Source organism: Zonotrichia leucophrys, chromosome 4A, assembly GCF_028769735.1.
Source record: "Zonotrichia leucophrys gambelii isolate GWCS_2022_RI chromosome 4A, RI_Zleu_2.0, whole genome shotgun sequence".
NCBI lineage: Eukaryota > Metazoa > Chordata > Aves > Passeriformes > Passerellidae > Zonotrichia > Zonotrichia leucophrys.
This window is the reverse complement of record NC_088174.1, coordinates 11107966-11135722: the sequence shown is the minus strand read 5'-3', so window position 1 is coordinate 11135722 and position 27757 is coordinate 11107966. Positions and strand designations below refer to the sequence as shown.

General features: G+C 41.9%; 1 long non-coding RNA gene across 1 annotated transcript; it reads right to left on the bottom strand.

Annotated features, from left to right (window-relative positions):
* Positions 1-25820, bottom strand: LOC135447580 (uncharacterized). Its single transcript, XR_010440211.1, has 4 exons — positions 25741-25820; positions 7708-7812; positions 6228-6339; positions 1-4959 (listed from the first exon to the last, which is right to left on the bottom strand). It is a non-coding gene; the product is annotated as an uncharacterized LOC135447580 (long non-coding RNA).
* Between the last annotated feature and the right edge of the window lie 1937 nt (positions 25821-27757).

Here is a 27757-nt window from a genome sequence, read left to right as displayed (position 1 = left end):
AGCTATGAAAAAGACACGGCACTTTAATTCTGGTTTAGAACAAATGCATTAAACATTTATTTCACCAAATGTTAGTTTAAAACAGTCATTAAAATCAGTTTTCTCTCTGTCCACTGGAGATCAGTTATTCATTCAAAGTTGATGAAGCTTCCCTAATTTCAACATTATTCTATGCTCACATAACAGATGTCGTTATATATTAGCTTAATATAATAACGTTGCTCAATTCATTTCTCACACTTTCTGTCTCTTGTTGCAAACTTTTATACTGATCACAAACATTTCATTTTAAAGTGAGTCTCCTAATGACCCTTTTCTGGAAATAAATATCCAGCCTGTACAAAGAGGAAAATTCAGTTTAGAGCAATATGCACAGATTGATTATTTCTGAGCCAAAGCATCTCTGCTCTTTTCATTTTCTTCAGACTTTAACTAGTCAATTCATCACAGCATTTTTGCACTTCATTATTTCCAAGTTTTTCACTTCCCCTCTCAGATGAAGGTGAGGCTGTGGGCCCACATTTTCCCATATCTCTTTTATCCCCAAAGAATAACCCCAGGGATGGCTGAGGCTGATCCAGGGGGCCAGGTTGGTTGGTGTCCTGCTGCCTCTCCAGCACAGACAGCCTGGGAGACACTGTCTGCCACTGTCAGCACTGCACTGCCTGCAGGACAGCAGGGATGATAGCTTAGTTAGCAATATCTGCCAAAAAGGGCAACTGAAGGCTTTACCTTTTGAAATATAGTCATTTACAGTAATTAGCACACAGATCTTATCAGATTAGGACTAAGAAAATTGCTGCCATCTACTGCTGGAAAGAAATATGTGAAAACTGAAAGTGTCTTCCAAAAATAAGTTAGGACCTGCCAATACCTTAAAGAAGTTTACTTCAAGTGAGATAAGCTCTGAAAAGGGGGGTTGTCACACGCAGGCAAGGGAAGTGTAGCCCTATGGTTTGGTAGCCAGGGAGTCAGGCTGTTGTGACACACAGATATTTCCCATCAACAGAATAAAGGCTTAAACCCCGGGAAAATATTTTACTTTGGATTCCCCATTTGCTTGAAATTTAGTAGGTATTTTTTTCCCCTCCTCCAAGTTCAACTTTATTCATTTACAACTACCCAAATGTGTTGGAGTTCATATATGCCACTGGTGGCTGGGGAGGATAATCCAGTAAAGATGTCAGGGATTCACAGACAAACTTTATATTGGTCTGCAGGGAGGTATTTCTAGTGAGAAAGTCAGAGAGAGGGGCCAGCTCTTAGAAGGAGGAGAACTTCAGAGTCTGGAAGAAGTTGATACACATTCTAAGTTTTGGGGATAGAGCAGAGTTGACAAATAGGAATTCCAATGTCCTTTTCCCAGTCCCTCTGCCCATCAGGTGTCTTTGTGCTACCTCTTTACCTCATGGTCACTCTGAAAACCAAACTGATGTTTTACACCAACAGTGTATATTCCCTCAAAAGCATTTGCTTCAACAGCCTCAGTCCCTGCAGCACCAGTGCCTCTGGGGGCTTCATTTTGTTGTAATCACAGGAAAGCAACATGAGTCCATCAACCTTCCTCACTCTCCCTAGTGTGCTGCTTCTTTAAAGGCTAATTTTTCCACTTAATTTTCAGGTGTATAAATTGTTTTCACTGCATGTGCTTGGCAGCTCAGGAATCCTGCTGGCTCTGCTCAGCCAAATGCCCCCTGATTGTGCATGCTCCACCTCTGCTCATGGTTCAGCCCAAAGATCACCATTCCAGCACTTCCTCCTCCTCTCTGAATCAACTAACAAAAAATTGTTTGAGAGCACCGAGAAATCTGTTTCTTACATGAGGGTCCAATTCTGTTAAACAAGCAGCTTTGTCTGCTTTTCCAGGAAACTGCCCAGCTAGTGGGGGTGTTACTTTTGCCCCAGGTGAGCTCCAGGGGCTTCAGCATTTGCCCAATTCCATCACACTGGGAAGAGAGCAAGCAGCAAGTTCTACCCTTCCTCTGGGACAGCCACAGCTTTGCTGAGCACCAGGATGAGACTGCAGCACCTTTGACTGCAGCTTTCACACAGTCACACCCAAGATTTTGTAGAGATCAATGCCAAGTTTGGTGAGTCCAGCTGTGCAATCTCCCAGAGCAGCCCCTGCTGTTCAGCTCTGCTGGGAGAACAGAGATGCCACCCCCATCTGCAGGAGGGGACAGACTGACAGAAAGGAATGAGGCTGAATTAGATCTATTGAACTACAAATCATTTTCCATTTCCTCTTAATTCTCAGAATCATATTACTCTGTCTTGGACATAAAGCAGCTGAGAAACAGCACTTAGACATCAGCCTAGACCTCAGAGCAGCAGTAATTAAGAGGGTGAAAAGCAATAATTTTCCAGAGTGTGTCATTCTCTGACTCCTGTACACACATCATGCACCACACATTGATTCATGCCAGCAGTGAAGGCCTACTCTATTCTCAAACATTTCCCTCAATAGCTGATAGTCAAAAGTATCTGAAGTGCCAGAAACATTCCCCACCATCACTGGCAAAACAGGGAAGAATCAAAAAAGCAAAAAAAAAAAATCACCCTCACACCTTCTAAAATATATTTCTATAAATTTAGACAAAACCAGGCCTTGAGACAAGTGTCACAGACAGCAGCCACCATGCACAGGCACACTGCCCTGGACCAACACACTTTTCTGGGCCCCTCCTTTGCCTGACTGCCATGGCTACCTCAAGTATCCTTCATGTTTAGTGTTCTTTCACTGGCTGTACTCAGTGATGTTTAAGGTCTTTCCCAGCCTAAACAGCTCTGTGATTCTATGTTTCTGTCAGTTAACTTGCCTTGGTTCAATGCAAGACAGCTGTTTCCAGGATAAAGTCCATCCAGCCAAGCCAGCTGCAAGTGCTGCCAGTGTCAGAGAGTAAATCATTCCTCTCAACTTCACTCCTAAGCTTGTACTTGCAACACTTAAGGACCTGGTTAGGTGAGCAATCCTTGATGAGCAGGCAAGAATCTGTCCCTGTAAATACAGATTTAATCATGTATTTAACCGCTTTTCTGAACCAAGATTCTGATGCATTTATAAAAAAAAAAAAAAAAGGTGGGTTTTTATTTGTATTTTCCTGACAGAACCAGTAAAAGTGTTTTCCCAGTAGGAAGAAACCATAGAAAGCTCTTTTGCCTCCTAGGAAAAGAGTCAACAGTCTTTCAGTGACACAGAAATCGGCCTAACAGAAGCATTTATGTCAGGTAATCCTACAAGGAGCTTTTCAGCTGTATTATCCAGAGAAAAACATTTGTACAGTATTTGCCTGCCAGGAAAAAAAGTCTCTATTGCATTTTCCCAAAAGAAAAAATTTTATAACCTTTTGCTGACAAGGAAGTAATAATTATCCACATAGGAGCATACCATTAGAGTTCCCTTGACAATGACTGATTGGTTTACTTATAAATATTTGCCATGGAAGGAAAAAAACTGATGAACAAAAGGCTGGTAGGTTTCTTTTGCTAGCAGAGCCACAGCGGAAGGGGAAAAAATCCCCAAACCACAAGTTTCAGTGCTACTAAAGCACCTGAAAAACAAATATACAGCAAAGCAAGGAGCCACAGGAGCACAGAGGTGCTGCCAGGGACTGGGCACAAGGATGTGCCCAGCTGCAGCTCTGGGGTGAGCACCTCACCTCACCCAGGCTGGCATTGCCTCGAGTTTAACAATTCATGTTTAACACAATGCTGTGTCTGCTCTGTCAGCCAGGGCTCTTGGGGGAGTGTGAGAAGGCTGAAGGAGAGAGGAAACAACAAAGACTTGCAAAGTTATTTTCTAGTCACTGCCATGGCATCCTTCCCACTGATCTCCCTTTCAAGTGATCCTAAAGAGCTGACATGGTGCCCAGAAATTGTATACAAAACACAGTTTTACATACTCATTACTCTGAGAACAAGAGAATGCCACAGCTAATCACAAGGCTACCACAAGGCTGTTGTGAGATGAAAACATTGATTTTCTTTAGATGCTGAGGCGTTTTTGTGTTTCTTGTCTAGTTATTGTCATATGAGTCCTATTATGTGAATCCAGACCTCTAGTCCTGTAGCTCTTTTATGAAAAGACAGTGTTGCAGTTTTATAGGTTCCTCTAGGATGAATATCACTCATTTTTTCATTTTCCCAATGGATGTCCATTTCTCTCAGCTTTTGTCAGTTCTGTTAGATGTGCTTTATAATCAGGGGTTGGCTGGATGGGCGAACAATTTACATTACTCTGCTGTCTTTATGGGCTTCACACAAAATTTTGGAAACCAGCAATTTCCAAGACCCTGGGTAGAGAAGCAACAAGAGGAACTCCTCTCCATGTACTCAAATAGTGTCCTCTTGCCTTTGCACTGTTCTGTGCTTTCATTGTCAGCGCCCAGCAGGATAACTCACTAATTTTGTTGGTGCAGTGACAGTGATTGATATCCCTCTGGTAATGGCACTGGGGAATGAATCACATCACATAACTCCACTGCTGCTGCCCCAACAGGCAACAAAGCACACCCAGGGTATGTCAGAGTCATTCCCATGATTTATCCAAGGCCACGGATAACCCATTCGCATTTGTGCTGATCTTGGTGCCTAGCTCCTTTTCAGAAACTCATTTCAGAAAAACTAATTCCCAGAGTACTGGATAGCATGGAGATACAACAACATCCTCACCACAATCAAGAATCCAGCTGGAAAAAGCAAGAGATGGTTTCAGTCTGTGTTTCAAGAGCCATTCAGATATTGGTCACAAAATAGTCAACGATGCAAAAGCCTTGGGCCAGGGCACACAGCTGCCGTGTCCCAGGGCACCAAGCTTTGGGACAATAATCTCTTCCTCTTGGACTCAGTGAGTGCTGAATTCTTCTGCACAGAACTGCAGCTGGGGGCTCTGCCAGCCCCTCCTGAGGGCTGGAGACCACAGGAGCCTTTGCTGATGATACAGGAGGTGTCTGTTGGTTGCTGCAAAGGGAGAAAGGGAGATGGAAGCTGAGTCCCTTCTCACATCCCTGCCCATGGGCCAGGTGTAAGCTGACATTTCCCAGCCTGTGAGGCAGCCAAGCACTGCAAAGTGCAAATGCAGGTGCCCACATACTACTACAATTAATTCACTGAAGCAAAACAAACTCCAAGGACAGGATAAAGGAGATCTGTGTCCAGTTCTTGGAGATACAGGCAAGGACAGCTGAGAGCTGAGACATTAACCCTGTGGGGAAGGCCAGGCTCTGGAGGTCCTTGCTGTTGTACTGTCCTGAGCCCTGATCCTGGCACCTTTACTGAGCACTGCCCTATTCACAACAGCAGCACCTGATGGGAGCACTGCCTAAATAAGGATGGTAGAATCAGCCCTGAAATTTCCATGAGAATATGATCACAATATTTGGCAGAATAATGTCTCATGGCTCCACTAGATTATTTATATCTTTGATTTCTGCTAACAGTCTTGTCAAATAGGGAGAGATTTATTATTTTAATTATCTCAAACTTGTAGAGATTTAAACATCTGTTATAGGTGTTCAATAAGTATTAGAACAGCAATCAATTTTTTTCTTAAACAGGGGAGTGATTCATGGTGTTCTGTGAATAGATAAACGCTCCACAGTCAGTAACAGCCAGATACACTGTAAAAAAGCAGAAGGCTTTTTTAATTAGCTTCTAGTTAACTCTATTTAAGTTGTCTAGGTGGAACATAATATTTAGGAACACTAAAAGTCATTTAATTACAGGATTTGGTGTGTTCTTCTCAGATCTTTCATGGCCAAAGCAGCAGTGCTTTCTGTTCTGTTTCCCAGCAGGACAGAGTTTATGGATTATCTGTACAAATTTCATTGAACATCCTCTGTCCCACAGGGTTTTCCTGCTTATGTAACAGATTCATCATTTAGCAGTGATAGCCCTTCGGAAGAATTCAGCCCAGAGCTTTTCTTGATGTGATTTACATCCCCCTTGGGCATGACTGAACATCAATAAAGATCAGAAAGGAGGAGACTGCCAGGCCTGACTTGGCACAAAGGGCTCAGTTAAAACAGCACATCTTAGAGAGCACAGACAGATCTTGGAGTCTGAGCCTTTGTGTCCAGCATCTGTTCTGAGGTGAAAGTTCAGCTCTATAATAACATATTCCTGTGCAAAGCCATGGAACTTTCTCTGAGTGACTGTGCCACAGGCCCCAGGAGGATGAGAGCATGGCCAATCTCTGCCTCTGCTCCTCCCCACCAAGGTAACCTTACCTCCATCATCTCCTGCATCATCTCAGGCCAGCCCAGGTGTTTGCACCTCCACAGTGTCTTTAATGCATCCCCCATTCCCAATTCCCATCCTTGGACCTCCTCTGTTGAGGATCTAGTCAAAAATAAAAGAAAAAAAGGAAATTAAAGGCAGAGCTAAGACAAAGATTGTTTTTGCTTTCTTACTGTGGGCAGTCCTGAATTAATTTTCACGTGAGATTTAAGGTAAGAAGGAGTGGAATTGGAAGATAAGGATGTGTCCTATGAATAGGAGACAGCAGGAAAATGGAGCTGTTTATGGCAGAAATGGATGAATGGAGCATTGAAACTCATCAAGTTAATGGGACAAAGACAGATGTCTAAACAGAGAAGGCTTTAAACAGGATATCTGAAAGATGCAGTGAGCAAAAATAACTACCATAAATCTGATTGCTGCTCCCCAACAGAACGCAGAAAACTTTTAGCACAAATTATCCCCCAAAGCAATGATAGGAATATCATTTTCTCCTCTATAACAGATTTTATCAATTGCCAACTTTTAAAGTCAATCTTTTCTGCAATCAACAGACAAAGCCAATATTTTTAGGAATTAGAATACAGGTGCAAAAACAAAGGCCAGCTACAAATCTTAATAAATTCACCATCAGTTCCAAGAAAGCTTTTGACTATGTACTGAATAGATAAAAATTAATACACTGGGTTTGTCAGTCAGTAGAAATTTAATTCTGATGTAAACCTGCTCATTGCTCAGAGTTACTGATACAGAGCAGGTGCTGGTTTCACACTCCCTATCAGTGACATTCCGTGGGCTCCAGGGACTTTGGATGAAACTAGACCTACTGCAGCACTTTAGAAAGAATGAGGAAAAAGCTCCTGAGATTCACTCCACAGCTTTCACCAGGGCTCAGTGTGTTTCTAGTTTTTCCTAATGACATATGATGATTTGCAGGAGCACAGTGCCTTCATTTCTTTAAAACTCAGACTGACTTTAGAGAGCTTTGAAAAATATTACAAGACTGAGCAAATATGACAGAGCTTATTTAAGAGAAAAAAAGAATAAAAAACCAATAAAATTACAGAACTGCATACTATTATGTTTGGGGTGGGGGTTTGGGGTTGTTTGGTTTTTTGTTCAACTGAATCTAATTCTTCTAATTCAGAATCATAAAATCTAGTGGGGAAAAATAATTTTAAATTACCAAAGGCAAGACACAAACTTTATATATAGCTGTATTGGTTATAGCAATTTTCATAGTAATTATGCTATGCACATTATCTAACAACTTGTCTAGAGAAAATTCTCTACTTCATTTTAGTACAAACCTAGGACCATATATTTAAGATGTTATAAGAAGAAAACAATCCTTGGGGAGTCACTTGCCATGTGCTCTAAATTTTAAAACAATACTTCTAAGAGAGCAGATGTCATTTTATGAGCAACATTATTAATTGAGAATAGGAAACAAAACATGAAATTTCTTACTGGTCTCATCTCTTAGGCAGAGGCAGGCACTCTTTGTGACAACATTGTGCTTTCCCAAACTCCTTCCACTGCAACAGGGATGGCACCAACTGCTTTGCTGTGACCCTATGGAATATCACAAAGATTGACTCATCCCCAAATCAAAGTGACTCAAGGGTGGCACTTCTTCAGCATCAGATGCCATTACTGAACTTCAGGAATCTTATGAGAGGAGGCAAATCCCCACTGTGTCAGGTGAGGGGACAGCATCTGCAGGGGGAAGTCAGCAGTCTGAGCGGATGAAGCAGCCAAGGACTGAGGAGAACGCACAGCACAAGGGTGAGCAATGTCCTCAGGGCTGCAGGAGAGAGGCTGGGTACAGAACCAGGTGCCCTGGCTTATCCTGGCTCCCAGCTCTGCTTACAGCACCACATCCCTGTGCCAGACACACAGATGCTGCAGTCTGAAGCCTATCAGTCTTCATGTCAGGTGTTACCTCAATTTATGAGGTAGAAGTGTCATTGTAATTCCTCCCGGATTTCTGTAATTTTTTTGGCCTTGCCAGTTGTGTTAGAAAGCAGTTCACAAACACTAATGCATTGGGATCTTTCTATTTGTGCCTTTTCTCAGAACTCTTGCATTGTTTTGTTTTCCTGCATATAAATAAACACCAACCATTTGCAGGTGAATATAAAACCATAGACACAACAGTTTTGGGTAGTGTTACATCTCTTCTATTACTCACAGAATTGGACTATCCCTCAAGGATCATGCTAGATTGTTTCACACTCAGATAATCTAATTTAGTTCAAAAGAGTCCTCACAGCAAAATATGACTTTGAAAAACCAGTCAGCAGACTGTTGTCAGGAAGCTTATCCCAGCTAACTTCTAGTTCCAAGCTGATTCCAAAGTGTCCCTTGTCTCTGACAGCTGGCTGTGCAAAAGAGGAAAGCAGCATGCAGAGAACGTGGCTAAAATCAGAGAGGAAGGCTTAGAGGAAAATCAGCAGGGAAAAAAGAAATCACAGTCTAACATCCTAGTCTTCAAAGGCTCTGCTGAGTTACAGGAGGTCTATAAATGCTCTTAGATGCTCTCTGAGAGAATAGGTCACTGAGAGGTTAGGGAGAGGAAGAAAACCTGATGAAAGATCAGCAAAATGAAGGAGGGCTGTAATTTCATCTAAAAGGACAGCTCTGAATTTGATGGAGCTGCTGGAGCAGACACTACCACCCATCAGAACTTCTCTTCTTCCCTGTGGAGAATGAACAGATTTGTAAAAACTCCACAATCTTCAAAGATTGTCTCATAACAAGGCACGACGATATCTGCAGCACAGCAAGAAAGCCAGAGGTAAGGCTGCCACAGTATCCTCCTTCTGAAATGTTATGGCAAGGTTTTTCACAGGAGCTTGAAACAGGAAAGGGACCAAATCACACAGATAAAAAGCAGCAGGAACTGAGTGTCTCCCAGCTTTCTTTGAGGGAGTAATGCAATTAGCCATCCCTAACAAGATCATCTGGTCTTAGTCTATGAAGAGTCCCAACAAATTATGTCTTGGCCTGAATCCTGCAGGGACTCTGCTGGTGGTGGGTGCTCTGAAAACCCACAGGCATTTTTCTGCTGCCCCAGAGTTCACAAGTCATAGTGAAAAGCAAAATCAGTCCCTACAGTATGGACACAGCCCAAACTCTCAAGTGAGGTATGCCATAGGGCCACAACTGAAGGAATCCTGTAATTCTTCAATACTTTAGGTTTCTAGAAAGACCATGATTATTTTATGACAGGATATAAGACTCACCAAATGCTCAGTTTATTCCTCTTTCTGACTGCAATACCGTTGACCCTTCGGGCAGGATCTTAATGAACTACAGAAACCAATTCCATCCCTCTTTCTCTAGAAATTCACTGTACAATAAAATAAGTGGAAATTGATTTTAATTAACTCTTCTTCCCTCTCCACTATTTCTTCTCTTTTCTCTCTCACTTTTTTAGAAGTCAAAAATGCAATGCAGACCCCTGCATGCTCCATATACTCTGAGACCTTCAGAGCACAAACTCTCTCCCCACTGAACTTCTGTAGATGATGTGCCACACATGAGTTCTCCTTACCAGAGGAGATTTCTGACTGGCCAAATTAAGCCTAATGCCTGATGTCTACAGAAGTGCAAACAGCCAAAGACTTAACCTAGCCCATAATTTTTCATATTTATCCCTTACTCTGGGTATCAATCTGCATGCAGAAACTCAGAAAAGAGGTAAAGGGTTTATTTCATGTGGATTCAGTGGTCTGAGAAAACCTTGTTCCTTACTGCCCCATGGGCCCCCAGGAGCTCCCACCATCACACAACACTTTGCAACAGGCAAGAGGAAGGTAAAACTCCGGGAAGTGTGGAAACAACATGCAAGATCAGGACTGAAGCAGCAACAATAGAAGCTAAATGAGATGAATGTGGCAGTGCAAAGAGCATTTGCCTTAATCCAGGGCCACAGTTCAGAACCACAGCACTGCCTTAAGTTATTGCAGCCAGCATTAAAGAGAATCCAAATATAATTTTTTTTCTGATGAAATACTATTACCACACTACTAAAAAAAGATCCAACAGTACATCCCCCAACCTCTCCATGACTCAAGGGGTCACAGTACAGATGAGGGTTTATGATGAAGTCCCACACATCTACATAGGCACCATAGTTTGAAGAGGCAATTGTCTGTTCTAATAGTCCAACAAATGTTCTTCCGCTAAAGTGCAGGAAAGACACATGGTGAGAAACTTGTGTAGAACATATGGTGCTGAAATAGCAAGCTGATAGGTCTTTAACAGCTTTTGACAGTGGTAAAAGATCAATTATTGCACTATAAATGTTAAAAAGTTCCTCCAGCCATTTGCTGCAATGAATGTATATTTAAAAATCAGTGTTTCCCTTTAATGGCAGCCAAGTTGCCTCCAAATCACAAAGTTATGCAGCCCCACAAAGTTAAATTAAATGATCGATTGCTGTGTGTTTACATCTCCAGCTGCTGAAGAACCAGCCCAGTGACTGAAGCACAAACTCCTGAAGGCACTGAAGGTGCAGGCACTCTGAAAATGGCCCTTGACCTTTTGTTGAAACAATGTAAAATAGAATTGCCATTCCCTTCCTTACCCTTCCCTGCAATTGCAAGAGCTTGCAACAGAAATAACCAAATATGGTTCTGAAAAGTATTGGGGAAGACAGGCTGATTTCCCAGCTTGACTGCTGAGCCAGCTGACACAAGTACGATTTTATTCTCTGAATTTCTTGACCCATGAGATTTCTGCCTTGGACTAATATCCATGTGCATATAAATGTGTGTGGGCATACACAGACTCACACTACTACAAGCATTTGTTTGAATCATCAAGAAAACTGACAGCTCTGTTTCAACAGTTCTCTGTGCAAAGTCCCCAAGTTACCACAATGATGATATAGGTCTGCTACTCAAATCAATACTATATGTGGCATTCTTTGTGGAGATTTTATGACAGAACCACATGTAATAACCCTGGGCTCAAGTTCAAAGGACAGATACAGAGCTAAAATGTTGTATTATGGTTCTGAAATAATTCATATGGATCCACTTCTATTCCTCAAGGGCAGCCTACTCCAGAAGCATATCAACTTCTTCCTCCAAAAAGCTTCCCATCCAAGGGAGGGTATCTTCTCATGTTTTGGGTTTTAAAAAGTGCCTGTCTTTGCTGACTGCTGTAGGTAGGGCTGTTATAAACCATATACATTATTCATACCAGTGGGATCACACAGAGAAGGTCATGGCTTTGTTGTGCATCAATGAACACTCCCTTGCCATGTGAACAGACAAAACAGGGAGAGAGGCAGAATGACACAAAGGGTAATGAACTCCTGAGCTCCAGCACAGCACTGATGAAAAGCAGAGGGGAGTTTCCTGGCTCCCAGGCCAGTGCATCACCTGCCAGGCCAAATCACTACCCTGCTTCCCACTCATTTCAACACTGCCCATATTTGACCCTCTGTGATCCAGATTCCCAACGTGCCCTGAGGGCTAGCCTTACATACAGCAAACTATCCCATCAACAGATATTGTTTCAGGATGTTTTCTGGCTCTATTGGTTTGGGGTTTGATTTTGGTTTGGATTTTTCTTTTCTTTTTTGGTAGCTGGGCAACCATGTTCAGGAAAGTAAGGCAGTAATCTCTCTGCCTTGAACCAGTGGAAGTGAAGCGCAACACCTGCCTGTCAGATATTTTAGTCTCAATTGCAGGGCTACAGTTCCCAACCTTCTTCCCTTTAGCTCCAGCTGCAATGGGCCAGACTGCACAATACAAATGGGCATAAATGGAGACTATAAAGCCATGGAAATCAGATTCTGCAGGTCACCAGCATGGTCAAGACAATCATGTACCTACATTAATGAAAACAACTAAGTGTTCCACAACCCTTCACTCTTGAGAGAGCCTAAAATGTCAGTGGAAATGTGTGAATGGATGATAGAAGATGAGGCTGAGAGGAGATGGGATTTCAAGGAACAAGGTCCATGGGAAAGAAAGTTTCCCAAAAGTAGGGTAGGTTTGAAAGCAATACTAATCTAATACAACTCCTAGAAATGGCACACCATGTAGGCAGAAACATTCTGTAGGAAAAAAATTCACCTAAAATACTCTCTATCAATGAAAATATGCCTTTTGCAAATCAGGTTTGATTGACTTCAAACAATCTCAAGAAAAGGTCCAGTGGTGAAACCTAAGCTGCAATGAAGTGCAAAAGTACTTGCTCCGTGTGGAGTGGCCAGAAACACCAAGGACCATTGCAAGTCAAGGTGACACTGAGTGTGCATGCAGAGGATGGGCCTACAGTCAGCAACCCAGGAGCCCTTATCTCAAAAAAGGGCCCTGAATGACAAACAGGCAAAGGCCAGAGCCAGCAAAAACAGCAAAGTGAGGAAACAAGGGAAGCTCAGGAGGAGATGGAGCAGGCTCAGCCTGTGGCACTGCCTTGGCACCTGCCTGGCTGACAGCCAGGAGCCTGCCATGGCTCACAGCACATTCTGTGGAACAAACACTGCCTCATCAGCCCCCCAGCTCTCCTGCCTGTTTCACAGCTTGTGTCAGCAGGGCCAATGCTGAGAAAGAGAAACACATTTTGCCCAAAAGGAGTGTGGGCCAAGGGGAGTAAATTTACAATGACATATTTCAGCATTTACAGAATGATATCCAGTTCATAGGAAGTGTCAAAATATTTATTAGCAGTCTGATTCAAACTGACACAAAATAAAATTTAAAAAAAGTTGTAAAACAACATGGGAAGTCTGCCTTTTGGCCAGCTCCAACTGATAGCCCCATGTCAACACAAAGAACTTGGCACATGTTTCTTCCTTCTCTATTTCCTTGTTGCACTACACAACTGTAAGAACAAGGAGGTAACTCGCCTGTTACATTTCATAGGCTGATGTGGATCTGATCCCATTTTCAATCAGCAGAATTAGCAGTCAATTAGTCAAGTTATTTTCTAACATCACTGCAGAACATTCAAATGGTTGGCTTTTTTTTTTTTTACAGCAGCTAGGCTACTTTTAGAGATTTATGTCTTGCTTTCATGCCTTACAGCACTCCTTGAAACATTAGTAATATCATCTAGGCAGGAGCAATAAAATGCCAGAACCCCTAACCACATGCAACACTGCCTGACACCAAATCAAGTTTCTCAAGTGAAATATAGATTGAAGAAAGAAGAGGTGTAAGGAGCAGAATTAAATTCATCTCAGTTATGCTCATGTCACTGATGTCAATATATTATATCCCTACCATGCTAAACCAAGAGTTTCTTCTGAAAGATGCAGGGGTAGAGCTTTGAACTGGAAACAAAACTGACACAGGGGTCTGTGTCTATTTTTAACATTACATAGTGTTATACTTTGTAACTCTGAATACTCTTTTTTTACTACAAAAAATTTCTATTCTTTCTGCTCAAAGCCATCTAAAAGATTTAATAAGGCTGTAGGAAATAGAGAGAGGAGGAGTAACAGACTGATTTTAATCCTGCTATTAGTCAATGAAAAGATTGTAGATGAAAGGCTGCAGATTAGTCTTTTCAGTCTCTGTCTCCGATTCCCCGGATCTGGTGGGAGAATTAAATGTGAATTACAGCCACAGTCAAATTATCACACTAGATATTTATTTTCCAGACACTGTTGAAAAGAAACATTTATTTCAGCAGACTTTATTTCTGTGGAATCTTAAGCACCAAATTGGTCCCAAGAAAAGACCTTCTCCTCACTCAACCTAAGATATTTCATGTCATTCTGACAGTACTAAGAGCACTTAATATGATCATGCCTTGTAGCCTCTGACATGCTGTCAAAGAAGGGGAAAATACTTTAGTGCAATTGAGAATTGAATTCAGAGTACATTAAAACAAACAAGAATGAAATCAAAATGCCATCAAAAGAGTGACTTGTGTGGAATCCACCCATGGGTACTGAGGGAGCTGGCAGCTGAGCTGTCCTAGCCACTTCCCTTCAATTAAAGGGGCTACCTGGAACAGAGGCCAGACAGTGTTAGAGGAATTAAACAGGGATTTAATAAAAGGCCTTTAAAGGATACACCTTGAGCAGTGCAAGAGCTCAGCCATGGCTCTACCCAGGACAGACCCAAGATAGGCAACCAGTCACAAGTTTTCACACTTTTATAAATTGGTGGTTTTGTAACACTTTCATAAGTTGGTCCATTTACATACTGGGGTTAATTGTCCAGTTACAGCTCCAGGTTATGAAGTCCCACTCTCCCAGATTGCTCTCCTCAATTCTCTGTTTACACTTCTTGGGCCTGAAGCTGCAATGCTGTTCTTGGTTCTCAGGCTGGAAAAGGATTGTTTTGTCTAACTAAACTGTGAAGAGAACTTGCTAACACTTTTATATAAGAGTCACACCCTAAGGCAGTACAGAATCTGAAATATATAAAAGCTCAAACTTAAGGCATCACAATTACCAGCAATCCTGGCTAACCAAGGAGGTCCCAGCTGAGTTGAGGCTGGCAAATCTTATATCCATTTCCAAGAAGGGCTGGAAAGAGGATCTGGTGAACAAAGTACTGGGCACTGGGGAGGCCCCACCTCAAATCCGGTGTTCAGCATTGGGCTCTTCACTACAAGAAAGATATGGAGGGGCTGGAGCTGTCCAGAGAAGGCCAACAGAGCTGGGAAAGGGGCTGGAGCACAGATTTTATGAGGAGAGACTGAAAGAGCTTGGAGTATTCTGCCTGGCAAAAAGGAGACTCGGGGGTCTATTTCTCTCTAAAACTCCCTGACAAAAGGGCACAGACAGGTGGGACTCAGTCTCTCTTCCCAGGTAACAAGAAATAAGACAACACAAGACAAGCAGCAAAAAGAGGAGGTTTAGATTGGATATTAGGAAAAAATCCAGCACTGAAACCAGCTGCCCAAGGCAGTGATTGAGTCACCATCCCTGGAAGTATTGAAGGGATGTGTAGATGTGGCACCTGCAGACATGGTTTGGTGGTGGGCTTGGCAGTGCTGTGCTTTTCCTACTTAAAAAAAAATCAATACTCCTCTGATTTCATAAAATGTCGAAGGGACAGAACTCAAACATTACTCATGGTGTTTGAATGCCATTACATAAATGCCAATTTCCATCCTTCAGGACAGGCCAGCAGCAAGATATTCATATATTGTCCCTCTTGAAGATTTCTGCTTGTTCCCAAGCAGAATTTTAAGGCTTTTCCCTGTCATGCTGCCCTTGTCAGCTGTCAAATAGGATCCAACTCATGCCAATAAGGCTGTCAAAAAAGACACTGGTCAAAGCATTTTGTCCTTAGCTCACACTGCCATTTACTGCTTAGTGCTGCCCAGTTACTTGCTCTTGTAAACCCTTCTTCATACTCAAATTTAAATTGCTTCTTCCTCATAACATGCAGAAGTCCAGGGAGACCAGAGCTCAGTATGCCTCCAAAGTAAAACACTTAAGACATTAACACACAGGTTGAAAATTACTGGTTGTTTATAGCCAAAAATCTCACAGAAATGAGGCCCTGGCCTTGCAGGAATGGTGCCTTCCAATAATGAAATAATGACTTTATAAAGCAGAATGAGGTCTGAAGCACAAAACCTCCTGCCTGTGAGGGGCTCTGCTGCAGGGCTGATGAACAGACACATGGTGCACGTGAGGCCAGCCCTGAGTCCCTGACTCCAGGGGTTGTATTTCAGTTTTCAGCAGGGCTCACAACTGCACCTTCTCCCCCAGAAGGCCCAGCCCTTCTGCAGGCTGAGAAATTTCCCAAAACTGAGCAGATTGGTGCCTTTGGTCTAAGGCTGACCATGCAGACTGCCCCCAGGCAGCTTCACTTTGAACCCACACATATCCACAACTTCTCTTTTGCCTGCTCTGTCTGCAGAGAGCATTGAAACAGCACAGTGAGCATGCATTGCTTTTTAGAGATCATGACTGACAATGATTTATGCTTAATTAGCAAATTCCCTATGATTACTTGATAGTGCAGATTAAACCCTAATAGATGTGTTTCCTGCAGGTTTAAGTGACTAACTCTGTGATCTATTAGACTTGTCTCATTTTTCTTGGTAACAGTGGAAATTTCAAAAGAATTGGCAGCATCTGTGCCTGGAGTATAAAAGAAATCTATTTTTATTTGAGGAATTTTGTACAAATTAATTCCAGTCTTGTATATAAAATGCTAAGCTTTGTATTATCTCTGCATATTTATTAGAAAAATTCAGAACAAACCTCTACAATCAGTAAAAAAATTAAACTGTTAGATATTCCTCAAACATTATAACGAATCTTCTCAAGCTGCAGTTTCATATTTTATTTCCTAGTTGTTTTATCTCTCTCAGTTACACATTTACAGCACATAATATATTCTGTGTTATTCCTCCCCATTCCTAGCACTTTTATGTGTTGATCACTATGGGGAAGTTTTAACATGCAGCTTCTTTTGGTTAACATCTGTCAGAAACCCAAGAAATTAATGTCTGGTGCTGAGCAGCAGGTCCAAACTTCACAAACCTCCACTAATATTTTGATCACTCTGGAGGAAAGGGGTATTTAAGAATCTCTCTGAATGCTAGAGGGAGGGAAATAATCACTTTGAATGAAAAATCCAAATTCACACAACTGGTAATGAAATTGCATGGAATATTGATTCAGGGTTCTAATGAGCTCACAATTTCAAAGCAAGCACTGGAAGGCAAACATTCCTTCCTCCTCCTTTAGAGAAGTCTTCAGTTGTACCACAAAGTAAGATTTCCCTTTGTTCTAAATATACAAGATCATAAGAGTTCTGAAAGCAGTCCTGCAATAACACTCCCTGCCCTCCCCTTTCTCTCTCTATCTCCCTTATTTGTACACCAAAAATTTTAACATCAACTAAATTCCAAGCCAGAGAAAGCAATTTAAAATGATTTACAGCTAAATTAATAGTTTTCTGTCTCCCTTTGGTTTTCAGAAATTATAGAATTGCCTTTTTTTTTTACTAAACCAGACTACTCTGAAATTAATGTTGAGCTAAAGCTCATCCTTCATTCCTCCCAGTTATGCCAGAGACACTAATGACAATGTAAGGAGTTAGTTTTGCAGAGGATTCCAGTCACCACAGCACAGAAGGAGAGTTGCAAACAGTAGAAAGGGAACTCTTCAATTTTTTTTTTTTTTTTTTTTTACATCAGTTACCAACTTTTCTTTTCCCAGCAGATGGTGGGACAGGCTGCACAAAGAAAGGGAAGGAAGAAAGGGGTTTTTTGAGAGTTTTGGCTGATTAAGGATTTGCACATATGACACTCATCAGAGGAAGGTTTCCAGGGGTCAGCCTTCCAGGCTGTAACTCACAAAGGATGAGAGGCCAAGGGCTCTCTGTGTTAATGCTGGAGAGTTCCTGGCTGCAGCAAGAGCCTGCCCTCACCTGCTCAGGAAGCTGAGGATTGCTGTGGGCAGCCTGGCATTCCAGAGGGACCCAGGGAGGATTGGCTGCCCCCAGAACTGAGCTGGCCACTGCTTAGCAGTGCTGCCAGTGGGGCAGGCAGCAATCCTGACTGTGCTGATGACCAAGCACAGCCCCTTCCTGTTCAATGCTTTCATTCTCTACCTGCAAAGCAGGAATGAAATCCACCACAAAGCATTATGGAAGCACTGGGCACACTGTCATGCTCCTTGGGGCTCTGTACCATTCTCAGAAAGGACCAGCTACTGATGGGAGTGAGTGAGACCTTCCCTGATCATACACACTCTTTGTCTCAGAATGAGACCTCAGAAATGTCTTCTCAAGATATGCTAGGTCATTTAGAGGACAGTTTAGGCTTTTGCCCCCATACTGTTCTTACTCTGATTTAACATTTCTATGTGCTACAATTTTCCCATTATTCTCTGGATAAAAAGGGCTGTCTCTTCCTTTCCACCAACTTTTTCTGTAAGAACACATTCCAGCACTCAAAAGTCCATCAATAGCAAAGACTCTGCTATTTGTTTCTAAGAGCTGGCACTTTTGACAAACATCTGTTTGCACTCTGCCTAGCTGTAGTAGGACTATGAGGTTTCATGGTCACTAAGCACAGTGTTGTGTGTCTGGTAGGCACTTTGGCTAATAAACTGTGTGCTTCAAAAAAGTACTGAACTTTGAATAAAATCCAACTATTTCTTACTAGAATTTCTTACTAGACCACAATCAGCACAAAGATCATCAAGACATTGCTAAGGGTGCTCTGTCCCAAATAGAATTGGGGATTTTGCTTTGCCAATATTTGTGACTCTGGGCTGGAGAGAGGAAAGCAGTTTCTCTCCATGGCATCCTTACTGTCTGAGAAGCCCTAGAGCTGACATGCACGTCCCACTCCTGGCTACCTTCTGTCCCCTCCTGCTAAGTCACCATGTTTCACACTGCAGGCTTCAAAGAGACTCTGGTGATGCAATGCAGTCACACCTTTACATTCAGGAAGTGTCAGGCTTGGCTCTAGCTGCCAGCATCTCCCTCTCTGCACAGCATGACACAGCTTGCACACCAGCACATGGCTCCCGTATGTCTATTGTTATAAATCACAGCCCTTTGTGTATCAAGGATGCCATGGGATAGGGCAGGTGAGGAGAATAAATTGCTTAACTACCACTTACATCATGCACTGAAAGATATTAATTATAGTAGAAGACACTGGAGTATAGGATTAAAAGGGACAGTTGTATTATGGTGACCCATTCCCTGCTGTTATCAGTGCCTTATCAGATCTCTCTTTGTCTGAACAAGCTCTATTTGAAGATGAACAGACTCTGGGAGGGCTGAGATATTTTTGGGGTTCATTGGCCCAAATACACCAATACTGCACAGCAAATTGACAACTGTGGATGAGCCTTGGGCCTGGTAAACAGCAAGGCACCCAGCATGCTGCCAACTGCATTTGCTGTCTCCATATAGATCAATATAGCCATTGGGAAAAAATACCTGCCAGATCCCTGGATGCAACATGAATGTCAGGGCGAAAATGAAAGGGAAGCACAACCCACACAAACATCCCCCAACATGTCCGCTAAAAGAGGAGAAAAGATCTCTTACTGCAAGGCATAGCACAAGTTAAACCTTGGACTGTATTTTTGAGAGTTAGATATTATATGGATAAACACAGAGCTGGCTTTGTAATGTCTCTTCACTCTTTCTCACAGTCTAGCTAGCTTCAGGATGAAGCCTCAGGCTTCAACTTCACAATTAGCAACTTCCACTCTGAGTATTCTAGTAAACATTATGGTACATGGAGCTGAGAGAAGAAAGAGGCATATGTGAGCAGAACACAGAAACCAAACAATCCTGAAAAAACCTCAGCTTGTGTTACTTTTCAGATTTCTTTACTACGTTTATCTGTTATATAAAATGAGGAGCGGAGGAATAAATTTACAAAAAGCCCAGAATATCGGCTAACTGCTGTTGATGACCAGCAACATCTGGCTTTTGAAGTACAGTAGCTCTACCTATCAGTTTGCAAAGGCCTGATGGAAAGAACACTATGTGAAACAAAACCTAAGGCATGGTGTAACAGTTGGGCACAGGAGGCAGAGCTGTGTATCTTTGCCATAGGAGGGGTTTAATTTTAACTTCTTGAACATTTCAGTCTTTTTTACTGCCTTGCTTGAGAAAACCACTTTCCTCAGTGTTTGTCCATCTGCAATTCTGCAGAGAAAGAAAAGCTATAGGCAGCTTTTCTTTCATCACCTACTTGCATGAAACTTACTTCTCTGAATTCTCATAGCACATAAAATGTCCCTGCTGCTGCAGGATAAAATGTGTCACTGCTCCATCTGCTACTCATTTGCTGATGATTCTGTGTGGCAACATGCTGCTGAGCAGAATATTCCAAAAAAGAAGAAACTGTGCAGCCCAACAGATCTGGTTTTGACAGAGGTAAGGCTTGGTCTCATTAATCGTTTCCCTGTGCTCCCCAAAGTACCTGGTAAAGTATTAAGACTGCCTCCCCAATTCAATATTTCATGGTACCATCATACACTTCTTGGAGAACTCTTCTTTTGGGACAGGAATATTGAGCAGAGGCAGCAGGAGATTCTCAATGCTAAATTACTTATTTCAGTATGGCTCTGAAATCCACAGGCACAGGTCCTTTGTTTGGAGACAAGAAGTGATGGCAATCCAGGTACAGAATGTACTCAGCTTCCTCTGTAATGTGCTAAAGCTGGATCTGAAGATGCCCAGATTTAAGACACATGGTAGTGAGGCATTGCCAGGTACCATGGATCCCTGCCCAGTGCCTGCCTACTAAGTAGAAATTTTACCTCTGTTTTGGAGAAACCAATTGCCCCTCAGCATCTGCCAGTAGGCAAAATTCAGAGGAGCACAGCAAGAGATGTGCAACTTTTGGCCACTCAGGGAGGCTGCTCACCATCAGCACAGATTGTACAGGAGACTGAGGAAACCCTTTTTAGAGGGCAGGTTGGAGAAGAAATATAAATAAAGTTTCCATTCCAGTCACTCAATGGTTCCACTGTACATGGAGTAGCTGCAGGACAAACAAAGGAATCTCCATTTTTATCCAGAATCAGGATCACAAGCCTGTTGTGCAAGGCCATAGATGGGAGTTTAGCTTTACCCTCCAGTGCATACTAATGCCATAAAGTCAGTCTCCTTGTCCTAGATCTTGTGACAGCCTCACTACACTGCTTCCAGCTCTTCTTCAGTAAAACTGTGATTTAACAGGCTTCTCCAAACACTCCAAGGCAGCAAAACTCTTGCAGCAGCTACCTGAACACTTCAAGACTCCATAACAAGGCAGAAGATGAGGTTAACTCTGATACAGTGCACAAATCAGCACAAAAAAAAAGCTGCAATGAAAGTCTTTATTGCTCATTACCAAGATGCAAAGGAGAGGAAATTTGGATGGCTGTAAGCAGCAATCTCCTGTTAATATTCTTTCAAGCCATCACCCTCAGCCTTCCACATGGTCTGCCATTACCACACCAACCTCAGTCCCCTGTGGCACTCCCCTAGGCACTCATACACTAACCACAGTTCTTAAAAACTGTAAATGCTGAAAGTTTTGTTGGCATGCCACTTGGTGGTTTTTTACAACAAAGGTGTATTTTGTAAAAGGAAGTCTTTCAAAAGTATGAGAAATGAAGGGTATTTATAAAAATAACCAGAATCCTTCCCCGAGGCATTCTGAATAAGACATTCCCAACTGCCTAAAGGTCCAATGTCAGCAATGTGAGGCTTGATGAAGCATTGAAAAGGCACATCTCTTTCCATAATTAAAGGGTAACTTCATTTCTGATGGCTTCAGTGGAGTGACAGTGAGTACGTGATTAACTCAATATCCAGAGAGCTAAACACACTTGCATCCCCCCAGAAGAATTCAGCATTGACAAGGTGGAATAAATGCCCTGCTTTAGTTAACAGATTTTTTTAAAAACCATGTGCAAAATACAGTAACCTCAGCACAAATCTGAGGCCAACTGCCTAGGTTACTTTTTGTATCAGGACCGCTTCACTGATTTTAATCAGGAGCCAGGCAAAAATTTGGGAGACCTCTCTAAAAGGTTACCAGTGAAGGTTACCAGTTACTGTTGTTTTCACGCTGAAATTTAGTCATGAGCTTTATTTATACTCAACTGACAAGCAGTCCCACTCAAGAACTTCCCCTAGAAAAGATAAGTTCTATAGTAAAAGTTTCATTCTCTCTGATCTTAAAAGCCCAAAACTGAGAATTCATGTCCATGGAGCCTAAGAATACACCTTGCCTGAGAGTGCTTAGGATCATATTTACTTGCCTGCAAAAAGGGCACATCAATATCCCAAACAGATATGGGCTCAGGAAAATCATTTCATGGAAAATGGACCCAACCAGCTCTATGACCATGTCCTTTGAGGCCCTCCTATTTTAGAGGTTAAAAATCTGTCTCCTACTAGCAGTAACACACCCACAAAAACCTTGTCTTTCCCCCAAGTCTTTCAAAAAGTTCAAATTCTCACCTAGTCATCAATCAGTGATGTAAAGGCTTTAACAACCCAAGAGAGAAACTTTTGCTGCTACACCTAATAAGTTGGCTTCCATACCTCACAACCTCACTCACAAGCCTATTTGTTCCTCATCCTCCCAAGTGGGGATACATTGATCTGCAATTCTTTCACCTTGCAGCAGCCAAGGCACCACAACTGTACAACTATCATGCTTTCTTTGCCTTGGCTACAGCTTAAACTTGCTTTCTTGTTTCCTTCCTCCCCCGTCCCTTGGGTTCTTGATCCATCCTACAGGGATTAGCTTAATAAATTTAGAGCAAGAGAATTCTCTTCTGGCATGTTTTGCTGTGTCTCCCTTGTTTCACAAAGACCTTCCTGAAAACCTGTACTCAGTGGAAATTCCAGTCATGAGATTAAGATTCAGCTTAAATCAACAATAGCCACTTGAATTCATAACACACTGTCATCCAGAACATCACACTCATTTTCAACAGGAAGAGTTATAGCTTATGTCTGGATTTCAGCTCCTCAAAGACCTCCACCCCACCCCTCAGACATCCACATCTCCCTCCAAAAGACCCTGGGCCATGTGCTAAGCTGTGCATAGCACACTGAAGCCCTGGCTCTAGGGAAGCCTCCACTCACCCTCAAGGTGACCAAATCTCTGAATATCCACTCACAGCTCAGACACCTGTGTACCTGTCCCATATTAAATATCTAATTACTCAGTTCTCACATGTCACTAAGTCTGTCAGGCCTCAAATTTTGCCCTCTGTGCCCGCAGAGGCACAGCTTCTCTTCTGTTAAAGAGAAGCCCTTCCTGCTGGAGCTAGGTGACAAGGCCACATGCACTGTAGCACAGGCCATGGGCTCTAGGATGTGCTCAGGATGGGCTGGAACCCATCAGGAGCCTGGAGCACAGGAGCAGGCAGGGGGGTCACAGGCTGCTCCCCTCTCTCCCTGCCCAGGGAACTGCCCACAAGCCCAGGGACAGGCATCAGCCGCCCCCTTCCAGGTCTGGTCTCCTTCCTCCTTCCCCACAGGCTTGTGAAGAAGTAAAATCTCAGCTGTCAGGGGCTGGCGAGAGGAGCAGGGTTTCTAGGTGAGAAGAACAGGCCAAATGCTCCCTTTCTATCACTCTCCAATGTGCCAGCTTCAAAAACCTGCTGACAGTCCTTGAGAGCTGATGACATTTTTCAAAACACTGACAAAAATAGAGAAGCACTTTCCCCACCATTGAAAAAACTACTTCCTCAAAGTCTTTCTGCTCTCCACTCTTTCTTTGACCACCTTCACAGATGGCTCTTATCTATCAAAGCATTTACAAAGACTCACCCTGTTCCAGAGAAAAATGTCCTGTCTTCTAGGGAGAGCTGACACCCCAGGCCCTTAAGAGATTCTACAACTTTAACAGCAGCTACCATACATTCTAAAATCTGTTTCTCTCCCCTTAACAGAAAACTCTAGCACTCCAAAAAAACAGATTTGCTTGAGGGAGACTTTAATGTAATGATTTCCCAAAATGTAAATGAACTCTTACTAACCTCTAACTAAAACTGGGAAAACAGTTAATGCTCATTGATCTCATAGTTTCAAATTAAAAATTTATTTCTGTAACCTGAGTACATACCTTGTTATATAATACACAGAGTCCTTCAACATTATGCACTAAATTGACCTAAGTGTTTTAAAGACATTTATATCTGTGCCTTTTGTACTGATCTTTTAAAATTTGTAATTAAGCCTCTGTTGGAAAGGAAATGTACTAAGATAAATATTCTAGAGGGGCAATACAAATACTTTACAAAACAGGGATTAATATGCCCATTAAATCACATGGAAATAACAGTAATTATTATATTATTTATTATAACAGCTGAAGCATTTCAGCTCTTATTGTACTTAATACTTATGTTTTGCATATGCCTGCATCCCTGTAGAAGAAGGAAGTTGTTTTTCACCAGATTAGGGGCACGAAGAATCAAACTCTCACAAGAAAACGATGCTGTTATGACAAGTACTGTGATATGTGTGAATAATCAGGTATCACATGCAGAGTAAAACCACACAGTTCTACTAGAGATGAAAAGCCAAAGCAATTGAGATTGAAATCTTACAGAGACTAGGTCTATTTATGAAATACAGACCTTTTCTGAGCTCATTAGAAGTTAGTTTTGCTGTGTGTTGCTCTGATTTAGAAGAATTTCTCCTGTTTCTTATGTCATTCCGTATCAAAGGAACTCTTAGGCACTGCCCAGCCTGCTCCAACAAGTCTAAGAACATGCCTAAATTATTGGCAGCTCTATTTGTCTTTAAAATTAAAGGTCACAAATAAAAGCTGTTTGTGATGCAGGCTCAAAAATCTGAATGCAACACTTCACAAATCTGAAGACAACATCATCTTCATTACAGTATGAAAGCTAGTAATCTGCAACCTTTCTTTTTTCATTTCTTATTTTTAACCATAACTTTCTGTAAGAGAGTCAGTGAAAAATCCTCCAAAAACCACAGCAGGTATTACTCATTACATACTTAGAAGTTTTTAATGATCAAAATTCTAGATTCAAAAACATCTCCAGCCTTATAGCTTAATCACAGTACAGATGTGATTGGACTCCCCAAAGGCAGCTTAATGTTTATATACAAATTCTGACTTTGCAATAAAATATCCTTCTTCCTCAGAACAAACTCACAAAACACCAGATCTCTTCTATGTAAATCAAACATATTTTCAAGTTTTGTATTAAGTGACATCAAATTAATGACTTATTTGCTGGCATAACACTAAGCTGTATCAAGTGACATCAAATTAATGACTTATTTGCTGGCATAACACTAAGCTGTATCCTGATCCTACACACTCCAAGCTTCAATATTTCTATCCTTATGATTGCTAGAAAATTTTCTCTCTGGCTGAATAACTTAACAAGTTCCTATTACGTACATAACCTAGGTAATAAAGAGGTGACAAACTCCATATGCACATTGAGGTAGTCACATATCTCATAAGCTTTTTTTGGCAATGATCAATGGAGCATTATTGTCAAGCAGAAAAAGATGCTGTAGCAAGTAATTTAGCCCAATTCCCATCATTGCTTATATTCACTGAGGAAAGATGAAGATCCATGGAGCACAAATTGTCCATAATTAAGTTGCTTACATGAGATTAGAAAACACACATTAACACAAAGCAAGCCATGTTATCAGAAGAAAAACTACCAGCATGTCTGTTCTTGCACTGCAATGCTTTCAAAAGCAATGAAATTTATCATTGAAATCTCAACTCATCCAAAAAAAAAAAGCTCTAACTCACCACCATCACGAAATATTTTTTGCAACTGTTCGAGCAAGATGTTACAATAGGGCAAGTCAATAAAAGCTGCTGGGAAAACAAATGTCTGAGCCTGTTCAGAAAGCTTCAGTAGCTCTTTAGACATTTTCATCAATTTTGTTTCATTACTAAATATGTCACTTTTCCCCTACTGACAAACATGGCCTGTTCATGCTGCCAATCTGCACTGGGCAATGTTGTCATTATACTGCAAAGATTCCATATTGTTGATTGCTTATTGCAAGAGTTTCATACCTCCTTGGTGTTTCTCATAAGCAGCTCCTCTAAGCACTGACTCTTCCTTCTTCCTACAGCAGCCAACTGACTCCAGTTCCCTTCTCACCCAGCCACCCCACTGTTTTATAGCATCTTCTTCTCATTGGTTACAGCTCTGGCCTGTTAAAGTCAGGCCTGTTCCTAATCTTTGATAATTGGCCCAGCTGCAACTCCCTAGGGGTGAGATTACTTTCTATACTACCTTTATTTTCTTATATTCTATCCCCCTACAGGGCAAGACACTCCCACCTCCACACAAATGTGGAGCAAAGGAAGCTGGAGTAAACACTCACAGCACCAGCAGTAATTTAGAGGGGTCAGCCTGGCACAGAGGCACAAGTGGTTGTGCACCCAGTTTTCTCATAGCCCCTGTTTTTCTGCTCTACTTTGCCTCACATCACTATGCATTAAACACAGTCCTTGAATAAACACTTCTCATGTAGGCCAAGTGATCTGACTTTGTATACTAGGTTTTTGTATTATTTTCCTCATTACTCCTCATTTCAGTATGACTTTTGTCTTTTTCTTACTGCTCTTGGATCTGTCCAGTCCCTGTGTGATGCTACAGCAGCCAGGAATGATCTGTTTGGCCACCCTGAAGCTCTTAACTTTGAGAAAGTCAGATACATATGCTGCATGGGCCATACACTGTATTTATGAAGTCCACATTTAAAAAATTTATGGAAATCCCATTACATTGGATAGATCAGAGTAGTGCAACATATTCTGTGCCAAATGCTCATAGAACAAAGAACAAGCACATATTGGCCTAAATCTTGTCTTGCTGAAAGCCAAGATCTCCACATCCATCCTTAGCATATGACAGTCTGGACCTGCCTAGTGAGGAACAGCTCAGAAATGAGTCTATGAATTCAAGTCTTTTGTCCTGTCACAGTCACAGTCAGGCATATTGAGGCATTGTATTTCACTCTGCACAAACAAGCCCTTCCTTTTTCACACAGAAGGTTGAAAGGGACCTTTCCTATGCTGGGTATCTCAGTCTATCTGACTAAAGCAGAATCTCAGGGTTCAGATAAACAGGAATCTTCTGTATTGGCTCTTTCTTTCCAGTTCCTTCTTGATTTATGATGTGAATAACACAGAGTTTTCATTGTTCACACTATTTTTTTTCCTTCAAAATTGCAAGTATCAATGAAACTTGCAACAAAAGAAAGTTTCCACTAAATTCTGAATCCAATTTTGAGCCCATTCTATATCCTACCAAAACATAGCGTAAGAAAATAACTGGAAAATGTTATATGCTCTCTGCTGAGAAAATCTCAGAAAATTCTTCCATAACAGCACATCTTTATGTAGCAGATAGATTTATCTTGTCATGCCTGTGAGTGTGCAAGCACCATAACTTCTCCCAGCCCATTAAGAGACAAGGTAGGAAATCAGAGAGAGGCAGGAGAGAGCTCTAATGAGTGGCTACCTTCTTCATACCTCTTGTCAAAGTCTTTAAACACTGTGTTACACCACAGACAAACTCTTTGTTGAAGGCTGCTAATACAGGCTCTAATGCATGGCCTTGGGCTAAGAGCTAAGGATGTATCCAGACCACTAGTGCACATTAAAACTGCAACACCTGAATTCTCACTAGAATTTACCTTGGGCTAACAGTGTTTACCTTGAGATTCCCTCAGAACAACAAAGCTGTGAGGACTAGTACCCTCATAAATGTTGTTCACAATGATGTTTCAGGGAAGGAAGTACTTAGAAAGGGAGAATTAGAAAGCAGCTGCTCCTTTAAATATAAGATATGGAATCAAGATTACTGTAACCATGGCTGAGGAAGCAATACTGCAGGGGGGAGTGATCCCAGCTCCTGTGTGTACCTGCCAGCCAAGAACCCTATTGCCATGCTAGGATGGTGGGCCAGAGCACCCTGTGCTCTTCACAGCTCTTTGATGCTCACTGCCTGGGGACAGAACAGCCTCTGCTCCTCCTGGGAACAGAGCCTAAAACCCTCTGTGCATAACTGGGACAGGGAGAG